Source organism: Ostrea edulis, chromosome 5 (genome assembly GCF_947568905.1).
Source record: "Ostrea edulis chromosome 5, xbOstEdul1.1, whole genome shotgun sequence".
Classification (NCBI taxonomy): Eukaryota; Metazoa; Mollusca; class Bivalvia; order Ostreida; family Ostreidae; genus Ostrea; species Ostrea edulis.
Window position 1 is genome coordinate 978,923 of NC_079168.1, and position 16,281 is coordinate 995,203.

Genomic DNA, 16,281 nt, shown 5'->3' on the forward strand with positions numbered 1-16,281 from the left:
CCGTTTACTTACTTCAAATACGCTTTGATAATAGTTTGACCTGTCATTATGTAAATGGATATGGTCATTTCCAGACATCACATCTTCTCAATGGAAGTTGATATACCCCTGTATCCGTGCTTTTCATATGATTTGAAGATCTGCATCCAACTTCTTCGACAGATCTAAAGCTTTATTTTCTTAAGAAATACATTCGTATGACTTTTTTTTTCCAAACATAATTATTACATAATGAATCTTGAAAAACATTTTCGTTTGTAACCTATATTTTTAGTGATACTTGTCTGCTACTAAACAAGATTTTATTCTAATGCGAAGAGGCGTCATTAAATCTTATTTTGCCAAAATTAGCTCACAGAGACACGCAGAACAGACATCAACGCTGTTTTCGTATCATTTTCCCTTGATGTTCAATAAATGATATTTTAGCGGAGTTCAAAAATCTTGATGCAGATTTGTTTACATTAGTGTTCGGACCTGTCTATCCAGAGTATATAAAAATACCTAAGTGTATCTATGTGAAAGTAATTGACGTGTTGCATACCTCTATCCAAACTTGTTAACTATAGGCGTTTGGTAGTCGCATCTTTAGCGATGATTGTCCACGAAATTTTGGACAATTCTCGTATTCTTTAAAAAAAAAGTGGGGTTTTTGGGGGGTTCTTTTTTTAATGATTATTACGAACAAAGTAATTCTTTTAAAATTTTCCCAATTAAAACATTTTACGCGTCAATTTTCCCAATTATAAAGACCCTGGACCCAGTGTAAAATGGTAGGAAACCCCCCTGGTCATATCCTCAATATTGACAACAAATCCACACTTCGTTGTTGAAATCACGAATACCGCGCACTGCCTTTAGTAAGATCATCAGCTGCTCAGATTCTATAGCGCGGGAACACAGACAGTTAGCAAGTTTATGAGTGCCATTTCAGACAAATGTCAAAGCCTGTCATTCATAGAAATACCTTAATTTAAACAATTTCTTCTTGTTGTGGTCATTTCAATGTGCCCGGCCGATAGAAAGAGAAATCTTTCTTTCATGATTTTTATCGCCATGTACATAACCAGTCTGTTATGTAAAAGTATACGCTCAACTTCCGTAACCATAACACCCAAGCGAAGAAAGGCGAAAAGCTGAAATATCTAGGTACACCTTCTGCAGGGCCTTATATTTCCCGCGGTTTGGGGACACTCTAATGGAACCGGCACATGTAGCATCTTATATAGGCCCATCGGCCACAATGGTAGCCTGAGTCGAATCAACTCAAATGAGTAACATTTTAAACTTTGATCCCATTTGATGACATTATAATCTGTAGTTCAATATAAATATATGTATTATAGGGCAATAATATAATGCTTTCATACTTATCCTTAAAAATTACAGCTGAGAATTTAAAAGCTACTTGTATATTTATCCCATTGTGACTCAATCCTGACCCGGAAAGGGGCATCATTTAAATACGAAGTTTTCAATCAATTAATCTTTACCTTTATTTGTAAATGAAATATCTGTAAAGTACGCATGTGTACTGTGTACTACTCTACATTCTGTTATGATGCGAATTTGTGGCGCATTCAAAGTAATTTACATGTTTGAATTTAAGCACTTAAAGGTCAACAAAATGGATTTTATGCATTTGAAGAACTTTATTGCATTGTCGATAAACTACTAGTAAATAGTAACCAAATTTACAGGAATTACTTCTCATGAACACAGTCTCGTTTTGGAACCGACAATTGCCGCAATATCGAACTCGATCGAAAGGAAAAAAAAAAAGATCTGCTCACCAAACAGGCACCCCTTTTTAAGCATTCTTAACTTCAATCCAAAAAGAATACATGTTGTATTAATTTAACAGATTTTATAGATATCATTTTGTTTTATAAATAAATATTTGAACAATTTTCAAAGCCCTTTACCTAAGGCTGTTTTGTATCACGCTCTGTTGCAATTAGTGTAGTGGTTCTTTATGAGATGATTTGTAAACCTGACAGCCAGTATTTCATGGTCCTCATCATCTACCCTTTGAAGATGGCGTGGTATGGTCCTTCGATTGAACAAACTTGAATCTCCTTTACCCAAGTATGTTATATAGGTTCCAAATTTGTTTAAAATTGACCAATGATTCATGAGAAGAAGAGTTTCAACTTTTCATAATTCTCAATTATCTCTTCTTTAAGACGTTACGGTCTTTCATTTGAATAGGTTTGAATGCCATTCACTGAATGATGCCTTGTGCCAAATTTGGTTAAAATTTGCACAGCAGTTTCTGAGAAGAAGTTAATTATTATATTATGTGAAAAGTTAATACCAACGACGATGCTGTAGACCAACTATTGAAAGCTAAAAAGCATCGATCGCTGTTTACTACTTTTCATAACATTTGAACAGTATCCGAATAAAAGCACCAATTCCGTAATGTGTGGTTTAGCTGTATCTAATCAATCTACTTACTACAACACCATTACAACGTAGAGACTAGCCCCGTAACATTAGACCATCATATCTGACCTTAAAGATCGATTCTCGGGAAATTACGCCTGGATTAGTACAGTACACAACTAAATGCCAAAAATAAAATCCGTCCGTCCAGCCCCGTTCTATGTTTTGTAATTTATTGAGAATTAGGATTAAATCTAAAGAGTGATGAATCCTGTCTCGATGTGAAGAGGATTGTCCTAATAAGGTGACTTCCTGTTCAAACGTGTCATCCACCACAAGCTTACGGTCCCAGATATTGCGAGGGTGGATTAACAGGAAACCAAATGCGCGATAGCAAAAAAGAGGGAAATTTCCTTCTACTGATTTTGATGGCCGACATAAAATTGGATAACATTCCATCGTCGTAATCTTGTAATAACGATTATACATGTATCGATCAGGCCTGCGCCGTATCTAGGACGAATATACAAAGAAAGTTCAAAGGATTCTGACATTCTCCTGGTACAAGACTTCCTCGCCAGAGACCAGCGTTGCCATGGAAACTATTTTCCAACATTTTACAGTATGTATGCAGAGTCACCCGGGGGGATATCATTAAAGGATATTCCTTAGTACTCAGAAAGGTACGCGAGACTACTAAGAGTCTTCTCGTGTTCGCAGATAGACGTGTTCTTATAAGATATACCCGGATACTTTGATAAGTGTGTACACTTTGAAATATTATAAATATAGAAAAATCCGGATACATTCGAGTAATCATCACTTAGATTTAACAATATGATGCGTCTTAAAATCCTGTGAGTGACCGAATAGATAACTCGGTTTCAACCATCAAAGCTATATGGCCCACGCTAAATATGATACTTGTTCTTGGCTTGTTGCGTTTCGTAATTTACTGGATCTACGATATCAATCAAACCAAACAAGGTTCCTTCATCGGAATAATTAAACTCAACTTACAAAAATGTCTACAAGTGCTACATTAGCGATTTTACAATCCCTGCATTTCATCGTGTAAAAGGAATACAAATCTACACTTAGAGTTAGAATAATATATCATAAAAGTAAAATTGATGAAAAAACTTTTGCTCTTTTATATGCAAATAATACATGTAGAATCGAAATTACGTAAATCGTCCATGACATCGAACACTGCTAATCAAGTCCGGGTCTTGGGATTGTATTGGTGCTTTATCTGAATAAGTCGTAATAATTATCAATGTCGTTAGTATAGAATAACCCCACGGGTCAGTGGACCGCCCTACGGTGTCCTGTGAAAATAGGTTTTCATCCATCTCTATGGCAACTGTTTGTGACGACTGGTCACCCAGAAGATGTTTCTAAGTTCCCCTGAAACAAAATTTTTCCGGTACATCTACACCGTACTGTAAACGACATATATTCTCGGTTTGCATGCGAGGTCGGGTTTGGTTCAGTGAACAGTTAGTATCACATTATGCAGCAAAGTATGTGTGGAATATGATATTAACAAGATTACACGTGGTTAGTAACCTCGACCCTTTCTTCATTACTCTGTAATTTTCTAAATTATTTTGGTCCCTGTACTTGGTCGGTGTATCATCAGTGTGTCGCAGAGTACATGTACACGTGCTCATGGTTTGGAACCTTAGTCCGACAACATGGATTGTCAAATGAATTATGCAAAGATGCACATCGATATGCGACCTCGAGAAAACAGACATGTATATCTACATGTGGTGTTTTAAAGCTAACGGATGAGGACGGAGATACTGATAGCATTGATGTGGGCGAATATCAAACACAGAACCATTTAAAACAATATGACAGAGATCCCCATGTGTATTCAAAATCTAATGACATTATGTAATTCAATATTCATACACTAATTGGCAAAAAGACAATTTTAAAGTTTCAGTGTCTGCGTTAAATGGAAGAAGCGTTTCTCGGAACATGGTTCGGTTTTGGTTTACAATAAGTTACTGGGAAAACATGAATACTTTCATTATGATGTTTTGTTCTTTTTATCTTGTTCTTGACAAAGATTTACTCAAAGGTTTCATGTGGTTCCGATTGATGTCTGGTCAGTCTGGATCAGATCCGTATTAACCAGTACGTCAACTTGGTAAATACCTATATACATGTAAATGTTCATCTAGTAGATCTCAGTTATTGTAAGATTATCCTCAGTATCTATCCCTTCCATGTATATCAGTATATATGATATATTATGTTCTGTTACTATTTCATTGTATAATTTGTTGTTGTATATACTTTATACCTATGAACTGTATGGTTCTTGGTCAATAAACAATACAATACAATACGACATGCCTTAAGCTTGCTATACCGAAATGCGCTATCCATATCGAATCAATTTCAAGTTAGAGACGAAAGAAGGTATGGGCGACATATACATCACAATTATGGTTTACATGTATAGTATTTATATTCTTATTCTAGTATTTACGCGCAGTAATATGAATTAACGTTTAATTTACACTATTTAAACACGTATTTTATTTCCTTGACGTCACTGTTTTCTTGCACCGGTCGCAGTGTTTCAGTGGTTGATGCAATCGCATTGTGACAGGAAGACCGTGGGTTCAAACCCCACTTGCACATTGCCTGCGTTAAACCTACATTTAGTGAGATGTTTGAGTAGATAGCAACCGTTAACCTTTCGCCACACACTCAGTATCTGGAAGTGAAATTCGCAGGTCCTTCAAAATCGGGATCTTTTGTCAAGGCAGAATTCAATTCAATTTATCGAGAGGATGAAAAGCAAAAAACAAATCATTTCCTTGAAAGAAATCCTCATCATGGTCGAGCAGCAGTAGAAAAAAAAAGTTTCCGATGAAATAGTAAAAGACGTATCATTTGGATATTAGAATTAAAATAAGATTGGGTCTGTCTCAAGTTAATGTTTTATCAAGTTGTTTCACTCCAGTGAAACGATATACTTTATATATTCATGTTAGTTTTCAAGGTCACGCCGATATGGATGGTCAAGGTCAGTGTAGCATTTCATACATCGTTAGAAACTAGAAAACCTGCTTATGAATTTGTGCCCATATTGATTAATATAAAATGAAATAAAAACAGCCCTCGTTGATTAAATGTTCAGCTACATATCCATAATGCGCCGCTGCTCAACGGTGTATAACAAAAACATAATCTAGTATAAAACTACATCGCAATATCCACGTTATGAGTAGGTAATTATAAATCTAATTACTTTTGTTAGAGCTGCATTGTCACTGCACCCTCGCAGACACAGAGAGCTGCTACTCATACACTTTCTCCGATGTCACGTAAAGGTATCGGCTCCAATCAAACGGAATATCGAATTGTGCATGTCGCTGAAATTCCAAATGTTCTCTCCGTGCAGAAAAAGCAATGCTGCCGCGCATCTGTTACCGATTGTTACAGACGAGGAATCAGGTTAGTTAAGATAACCTTGTCGTCTGTCGCTCCTTGGCAATTGTTTCACTGGTGAGAACGGGGAAAGCCAGAAAAAAGAGAGTGCTGCAGCAAATTATTGCTGCAATATTGCAGCGGGGCAGAAGGGACGGACATTTCTCTTCATTCATGGAATAGTATACGCACATATTTTGTCGCGTTGAGTATGTAGTACTGAATGATTAATTGACATTATAATCAGCATAAGGAATATCAAATGCCTTAGTTCGATCCTTTGTAAATGCATCTCTTTGAAATGTCTTTCTTGCCATCTAACAAAGAGCTGCTGAACATCTTAGAGTAAGTCATTTGCCGTAGTTAAAAAAGTATCCGGGCATACGAAAGGAAACGCGGATCACTTTATTTCTCATACGCTGCCTGTGACCATCACCTGGTGCACGTTAGCGCGTTGCCGATTCAGCAATACATGTACCTTTGTCTCGGACTCCGAAGTGTTGGGATGAAGGTCACGTGTTGGGATGAAGGTCACGGTGCTCTTGGAAGCAAAACGTCCTTTGGGAAGCCTTAGTTGATGCAATCAAGACGATGAAACGTTAATTAACCCCAAGTGATCGTTCTAGCTGTGCGCCAGATCGTTCCGCGTTCGGGGAGGGTGAGGTTCCCTGTAACAAAGTCCCTCTAACCCGTGTGTAATCACGTAATAAGCCTAGGTTAATCACAAGAAAACACAGCAGGTACATCATGCCAGAGTTCGATACATTATGAATGGATGAAGAAAGACTCTGGGCTTGCCAGATAACGAGAAAATGTCATGTTTGTATACTAATCAGACAAGAAGGTTCGGAAATCCTCTCACCGTAAGTCCGAGTAAAGGGCCTCCCGAGTCATCAATATCGCACTGCCCGGTCTCTGCGGGTCACGCCCTCTAATACCTCATTACCAAAGTATACTGCTTCTCAGAAAAGAAAATATCGATTGTAGAAATGAAGTGATTAATGAGTGCTTTTAATAAAGTACATACAATCATAAACCCATATAAACGATATATCTTGTTGTGTTACACTCATCTAAAGGGATTTATTGTATGGATAGGAAAATGTCACTCCTTCACACAATATAAGGCGGACTAAGTTTCCAGGAGCAGGCTTCTGTGATTTTTTTTATGATATTGACCGCCAGCTTCGGTCAACATCAGACAGAAAGGTGTTAAGTCGTTAAAATGATCTTATCCTATATTTACAGCCTTAACGAGAAGCAAACACACACAAATCAAGGACGAGGACGGTAGTCATAGAAATCCAACCGCGCTATAAAAATTCGGATACTTAGATCGCAAGCACACTGTGTCAAGTATTCTTTTTATTTACAACATGATATGTGACAATAATTAGTGTTTTAGGAATTATAAAGTCCCACCTCACCCCCCAACTCCCCAAACCAAAAAAAAAAAAAAAAGGAAAAAAAAAAACCCAGACCAAACAAATCATGCATTAGCTGCACATTGACTTAATGGAAGTAAGTCCTACACGTATGGATGTTTCCTAGTGCTGGATTGGTTTTACCAAGTGAGATCAACATATTTAAGAGCTTTAACGTTTTTTGTGCAAATTCGTTTAATAAGTCTTTACCTCGATTTTTCTCGACTAGTGCCTGTCCGGGTAAAATTCTCCTGAGTTAATGTGCGTCCCGGGGAGAAAGGTCGACGGATAATTACAGGTAGAGGGGACGGCGAGAGGTTTTAATGTCCGCATTTGTTCCGGATTATGTACGGTAATGTCTGAAATAAAGATGCCGCGTGCTATACGTCTCATGAATCGAGATTTAATGGCGAGAAAATTAAATGCTTGATTACAATGTGTAAATCACAGAACTAGGAATGATTGTCCTAGATACTAAATGTACATGAGCATCCAAGACGGCGTGACGGACGTTTATAAATATTTTAATTAGAAGATTATAAAGGACGATGTAGGTTTATCTAAAAAGACTATAATTCAATACTCATATGGAGAAATAATTCCAGTAATTCGGATCAAGTGAAAGGAAAAAAAATGTTCTCATGCGATAAAACCATTTTTGTACGTGTGTTAAAATGACAAACATTTATATTGTATGCACGAACCACGTCCATTAAAAAAAGTATTCCGTTAATCCGAATTTAACATGAAGAAATGTTTACATGATCTGCAAGACAATATCATACGAGTGACAGTTGTCGACCTGTTATCTGAATGTTCGACCATTTAACAACAGCAATTATTGGTCAGATAGGCCATGACACAACATTTCCGGCATGTTGGAGACAATGTCAAATCAATTTCAACTGCATTTTTTTTTTTTTTAGCTCACCTGAGGGAATAGCTCTATTAAATGAACTAATACCTTGGTAATGTTTGCTCAGTGTATGTTTGTCGGTTTGGCGTACACTTTTCATATCTTTTAAAGATCCAGACAAATTTCAACTAAACTTGACAGAAGGAGGATGAGGATTTATTTCCTCTTCCAATTAAGGGGCGATGATTAATAATAATAATAAAAAAAAGAACTGCGCTCAAAAATCACTGCCTGAATGTTTTCTTAGATTACAAGCATCACTTATTCAACCTTTGACCTCGGGTCTCAATAGGTATTTGCAGTTTTAACCCAAGTATTTGAAAGAATAGTTCTTCAAATGTCTTCTTACCACAAATACACGGATAGAACTCGCCAAATTGATATGCAACTATTCCTATATGGAGTAGATCCTGGGGTCAGAGCAGGGTTATATTACGACTTGAAAGTTTTACTTAAATATACAGTGAATGATTTAAAAGATCTTTTCAAAGACAACAAGAATACACGTGCAGATATTGCTACAATGTATGTAGTACACAATGGCGGATTTAGAAAATTTTCAAAATGGCGGATGAGTTGCGACGTACATGAAAGTTTGCACCTTTTCCGCCCAAAACTAGGGATTGAAGACCCAAAATGGCAAGAAATAACCTTTTTTTAATTAGTAAATATTTGAGCAAAGAATGGATTTAAATAATTAAGTAAAGGGTAAATTGTAACCCTCGTAATTCCCTCTCCGTCTGCTGCGGGTACAGGTCTAAGTTTTCCCATATCTATCACCAAGGTCAAGGCCACAACGGGGACTATGATAGTTTTACATGAACAACAGAGGCTATGATAGTTTTACATGAACAACAGAGGCTATGATAGTTTTACATGAACAACAGGGGCTATGGTAGTTTTACATGAACCTAAATGAACTCGATTGAAGTGAAATCTGAAATAATTTTTAATTTGGGGAAAATATTTCGGGCTCAACAGACCAGGGTTTTCGAAGAGGAAGGGGTAGCAGAAGAAATTGATTTAACAATTGACAAGCAAACAATAAATAGATAAATATAACAAGATGAGTTTGTGAAATACTGATCCCCCCGTACAGCAGCAACATGTGAAATATGAAAACCTTTTATAAGTTATGAACAAGGTTAAAGCTTATCGAAAGTACATGTAGGTCAAACCCAAAGGTAATGGTCAAAAGGTAAAAACTTTGGTATCAAAAGAAAGGTTTTAATTGTCACAAGGAATACACATGCGTGTGGAATATTAAAGCCCTATCTCATCTCCCATTTAAACGTTATGACCAAGTTAAAGATTTTGCGGACAAACAGACAGACAGATGAAAACTATTTGCCCAGAAACTTGGATTACGAAAATAAAAAATAAATAAAAAAGTATAAACAAAAACAACTTTAAGTCTATTTTGTCCAAAGTTCAGAATACTAAATCTTAGAGGGGGTTAGTCCCAAACGCCATATTTTTCTTCCACATATTTCTTTGCCAAATTCGAAATCTTAATTAAATCGTGGAAATGGGGTAACGAGCTTCCTCATTTACTGGTTGAACTTTTCATTTTTACTATTCATTACTACAACTTAAAAAAAAATATGAGGTGGGGGGGGGGTAGTCATCCAATAACTTTGCATGTATAAAGAAAAAGGAACGTTGCCAAACAAGTTAAGGGAGGTCCCTTTGCCCCCTAACCTACCCCTCATTCTACATGTCTGCAAGAAGGACATCATTAATGTTTACATGGGATTACACAGGGAAATAGGATAAACTACCAGGCTAAATTTAAAGTAATAATTAAAATTTATTTAAATTGTACTTGAAGTTTAGTTTTACTTGAAGTTAAGTTTATTCAAGTTTTATTTTAAGTTTACATAAGTACATACATATACATGTACATAACTAAAACGAACTTATTTACGCATTTATTTTGCTCTGCGTAAATTAATAAGAAAATCAGAATGGCTTATCATTGCAGCTAATATTTAATCTTTAGTATCGATATATATTGCTGATCATTGCAGCTAATATTTAATCTTTTTTATCGATATATATTGCTGATCATTGCAGCTAATATCTAATCTTTAGTATCGATATACATTGTATATTCCAAATGAGAACACTCTTTTACAGTCCTTTCAAAATTAATGATCAATCTTTTAAACTTTGTAATGAATTATAGATACGACCAAATTTACATAACGTAGGAAAAATTTCATGATATCCTAAATAGCTACATGTAGTTTCTGAAGAATAACGATTTGGCAAGGGCTTCAAGGTGTACATGATTATATAGGTGACCCGAGTTTATTTCTAGCTTAATTAAAACAATACCTGGCAGAGACGTGAACCCTATTGCAATTACTGTAACATAGGCGGGGGAGGGAAGTCTATAATTAGGGTTTAGCTCACTTGGTCTGAAAGTCAAGGACGTTCATGATTTGTCAGACAAAGATCACGAGGTGGTCATTTATGAAAGATTCTTCTCTTGAACCATTGCATAGGTAGAACCAACAGCAAACAGTGATCCTCAGTACCCCCTTTGCTTGTCGTAAGAGTCGACTAAATGGAGGGGTTCTTCGGATGATAACGCAAAACCCGAGCCCCCGTGGCACGATATTTTAAAGATCCCTCCCTATTCAAAGGCCGTAAGCGCCGGGCATAGGCCTAAATTTTGCAGGCCCTCACCGGCAATGGTGACGTCTCCATATGAGTGAAAAATTCTTAAGAGGGACGTTAAACAATGTAAAATCAATCAAATCAAACAGAGGAGATTCAAGTTTTACCGAGTCTTACAATGACACCACAACGTGGGCTGAAGCTTTCGTAGGAATCTGGGTTCAGCTTAGTACACGGATAGGTAGCACCAACTGATCACATCAAATTGATGTTTCATTCAAAATATTTCACCCGTAGACAAATAGGTGAACAGGTCAACACCTAAACTGCATTGGCTAATCTCTCATCACAAAGGCCAACAGGGTTAGTCTGACACTGGGGGATTAGGCTTAGTCCTCGCACACCACTGACTCGACTCATTAAGGTTACTAGTAGTCCCCGCGAAAGATTAGGGTTGATCTACACGTCGACTTTTCAACCTATCTACCTGTCAACTCTGTGTCGACTTCTTCATCTATCAATATGTTGATTGTCGACCTGTCAGCTTTAACACCCCCCCCCCCCTTTTTACAGTGCTGCTCTCCATATATCCTACTAGAGCCGGACTATGTAAAGATCTTCTCTGAAACAACAATAGTATATAGAATGTCAAATGTAAAGGAAAACATGCTCATGTAAATTCAGTTTAATTTGAATTGTTTCTTCGCGTACGTGTGTTCACATTGATGCATCTTGAGTGCAAGTTTGCACCATGCCAGGGTTGATTGTTTCCTAATTAAAATGGACGTGCTACTTCTGGTGGGCTTTAAAAGGAAATCTCTGTAAATGCTCATCCTGATTATCTTCTCTACATATAAGAAGGTTAAAAAAAATCGAGCGAAAAACATTTGAATGTATTTAAATGGTGCCTACTCGCCAGTCAATATTGAACTACAATGCGATACATATACATTAAAAATCTCAGGAACACAAAAGCGGCATTTAAAAGAAATTCATTACTAGTATAAAACATTGTACATGATGGCTCTGTAACAAACAGACCTGCACTGTTCTACATTGTACTTATTTTAATGCAGAATTCATGTTACCATTTTTGAATTTAAAGTTTAGAATTTTATTCCTCTATGGAGTTAATTGGACTCAGGTGAGCATTGGGGCCCATTGTTGTCTTTTTTGTGAAGACTCTCCATGTAATAAATAGGTATACAGTGATAGTGATATGCTTGCATATGTTTTGATATATTATCTATTTTAACTATGAAACGCATATCAGAAAAGGTGTATACTTTGTAGTAAACTTTAGTTTTCAAGAGAGTACCGGTGTTGTAGCTTAGACTTTCCCCCCGGAAAAACGGGCCCGGGATAGATCTTCCTTCATAGGGGGAAAAAGCGCCCCAGCATACAATTTCCCCTATGTACAAAGTCAGTATAGAATTTCCTCCTGGGCGGTTAGTATAGAATTTTCCCCCTCCTGTTTCCGGATTTCATCGACCGGAATCTTTTTCTTCTCATGTAGAAGCTTTTGAATAAATATAGAATGAAGCAAACCCATGCAATTGAAGATAATAATCAATGAAAATTGTTATAGTTTAATGAAATAGATATGCGCTCATTATTATTACGATATTCATAAAATAAAGGAATTTTTTTTGAGATGTTGAAGTTGGGTTTACACGCTGAAAACTTTGAATTGCATATAGTAAATACAATTTGCTTCCCAAAATACTTTCAATAACGATGGTCAATATCATTAGGGGTTTTCGTAAAAAGTCGACTAAAAATTATACAATTAAAATATCTAAAAAAAAAAAAATAAATTAGATGCACTGTATAAATAATTTGATTTTCCCGTTTATTTAAATTCGAAATTTTAAATTAAGAAGACATTAACTTCTTCCCAACTTCACTATTTCAGATATTAGATACTGGTAGATAACAACAAAGACTTGAGTGAATGTATAATGAATTTTGATATACCATTACACGATTTGAATAATTTCCTTTTTAAAAACAAAACAAAACATAAGATGATGATTGTGATACACAAGAACCTGCTCAAAATAAATTCTAAAAAAAAAATAAGAAGAAGAATTCCTGGGTCTAGATAAGCAAGAGAATTCTAGTAATAGAATTGGAAACGGATACATAGCTAAAATGTAAGGAGGGGGAAGCGTACTGTCATTTAGGGGGAAATTCTATACTGGGGCGGTTTTTCCTAGGGGGGGGGGGGATGGACCCGGGTTAATTCTTCCTAGGGAGAAATTCTATGCCAGGCCCATCTTTCGAGGGGGGATGTCTATCCCGAGTCCGTTTTTCCGGGGGGAAAGTCTATGCGGGGGGAAATTCTATGCTACAACACCGGGTACATATTGTATTTTGTAATGATATCGAAATATTTTAAATGATTCTCCAAATGTGTACGAATTCAATTCAGTCTTCAACCATGAGATGCAGATACATGTATAAAGAATACAGACAAATGCAATTTTGCTTGTATCATTTCTCTGAGAGAAAAAGGGGGGGGGGGGTATTTTATGCATGGTGCACTTTTTTTCTTCAACTGAGAGATTAATGCTAAAGAATCGTTAGAATGTAGGCGGATTTTATGTGATTCTTTTTACTTTGATGTTTGATATACATATACCAATTATATTCAAATATATTATTTAGGAAACTTCCATGAATTTTAGTGAAGAATCTGACGATAAAGGCAATGATATAATCATCAGGTATTGCAAATGAAACACGCTAAGCTTATATCTGCGTAACAAAGATTTCCAATATGATTATTGCAAACGAGTGCATGCTTTGTAGTTCTAAGAATATGAAACCTTAAAATCAACGACCGTACTGACAGAAATGCAATAATCATTAAAGGGTCTTGTGTAAGGGTAGATTGTTGCTGCAATTGCATCTTTAACGAGAATTATTAGTTATTTAAATTTCACGTCAAGGCAGATCTGCATTTTGACTTTTCCCCTTCAAACACTCCTCTCAGTGTGTCCTTAACCGACTCCATACTGCATTTTTACAAGGTTGTACTGTGGTACATCCATATTACAAGGACTCGTGCATCATTAGTTTCGACAAACAGATTGTACTTTGCAATTAATGAAGGGCATAATCACAAACAGAGGGGTATGTAGTTAGTCTTAATTTCTCCTCGCCAGCCATTAATGCTCACTGTCGTGTAATATTACTGAGCAGCATTAATTACAGAAACTAGAGCCATCTGCAGCAGGAATTGGTCAGTTATTCCCAGACCATCTCTGTATTTGACCCTGATGCAACGCCCAAAGGACACGACCCAGCGCTTGGCGCGCCAAGGCAAAATATTGATGATTAAGTGGAGATAAATCATCATGACCTCATGGCTGCCGAATCTGTGATTCAAAACTTTTATACGGTCTATAACTTTGTTAGTGGTGAGCAAGTTCTACGAGCCTCTTGCTCCCAACACGTATTTATCGATCTCAGAGATTTGTGATGTATTGGCATTGCTGCTTTGGGTTGATGATTCAATATTTACATTTCCTATATTTAATTCAATTTGTGTCAGAGTCAACAAAACAATGTCAATTATCCGGGTAATTAAATATGCTATCCGGAAAAACCGCGGGCGATGGAACGCGCGGCGAGATGACTGATATAAGACTGTAAACGAGTGTGGTACTAAGTTTTGTAGTACATACTTTTCATTTCTACTTTGAAGATTACTCTTTGTCTAATAATATACATGTACATGAAATTTAAATAAAAACATGGATACATGGATGTTTTTCCAGTTTTCCGATCGAATACTTAAACGAAATTTCACCGATGTACCGGTCTGCGATCGATGGCGCTGTCTGATAGCCGCTATTTATTTGTTATTTTGTCTGGATGGTCACTTCGATGAATTACACAATAGAGAATTTCTCTCTGAAATTGTTTTATAGCTCATTCAGCTAAAACAGACAAATTTCTTGCTGTTGTATAGAAATGTAGACATCGAATATTAAAAATAACCACGAATTAGTGATACAATTTAATTCAATGGTTGGATGCATATCCTGGGTCCCTGATATGATGCATGGATCCCAGAAGACCACGGGTAATGAAGTTGCACGTGCAGAGACAAACCACAAACAAGCAGGTCAGCGCGACATCGCGCTCCGTCGGGTCTCATTACTGTTAATTTCGTCCGTGAAATCAATCTGCACCAAGTGAAATTTACTTTATCTTTGGGACCCTTAAATAACGTGTGTCAAGCTGACTGGTTTTGGTGAATAAACCATCTTTCTACCACAGCTCAGTTTTTTTCTGTCAATTTGATTGTTTCGCTTTGCATTTTAAGTACAGTAAATACTGGAAATTGTGAGATAAATTTTTAGCTCACCTGGGCTGAAAGCTCGTGAGCTTTGTCTGATTGCCCGTTATCCGTCGTCTGTCCGTCTGTAAACTTTTTACATTTTCGACTTCTTCTCCAGAACCACTGGACCAATTGTTCTATACAGTGAAAGCTTTCTAACACAGTACAGATTCAAGTTTGTTAAAACCATGGCCCCCGGGGATAGGTTGGGGCCACAAAAGGGGATCAAAGTTTTACATGTAATTATGATGGGGAAATCTTTAAAAAAAATCTTGAGAACCACTGGGCCAGAGAAGTACAAATTTACATGAAAGCTTCCTGACATAGTGCAGATTCCAATTTGTTAAAAACGCATGGCCCCCGGGGGTAGGATAGGGCTACAATAGGGGATCAAAGTTTTACATACAAATATACAGGGAAACTTTTAAAGAATATTCTCAAGAACCACTTAACCAGAAAAGTTTACAATTACATGAAAGTTCCTTAGAAATCATCTACTCATTTGAAAAACTCAACAGAGTACACTTAACTTAATTTGCACTTTGGGAGAGCCCGCAATACGGGGAGGGTCAATTATTTACCCTAAAAATTCAACTCTTCAGATGAGTATTATGGCCCATGGGCATCTTAGGATAGCACATAGGTCAATATTATATGCTCGTTAATAAACGTTTTCTCGTAATGTAATGCAGATAGGAAAGCATGTTAGAAACGGATATATCCTGGATATGCTTGCAGCAATACCTGGGCTATTTCTTTCTCCAGTACCCTCAAGACATTTCACAGTTTTTATTAATGAGAGTTTCATCAAGAAGCATAGCTAGAGAAACATGCAATACCCTTAACATAGCGTGGTTTTCTTCTAGAATACCATTGTACATATAGAAACACGTATATATACGGCAACATTTGAAATGTTATTCCTAGAGCGAGCCACCCAACCATGAAATTGTCAACCCGCGATAAGAAATGACGTTTCTTCGCAGAAAATCACAGCAATAACTGAATGACAGTGGGTCCCCTCCCCCCTTAAATACAGGAGTGCGATTTTTCCTCTTTTCAGAGGAAATCCTCTGATTTGCTCAAATTTCCAAAAAATGAAACGCTCTGGATTTGATCTA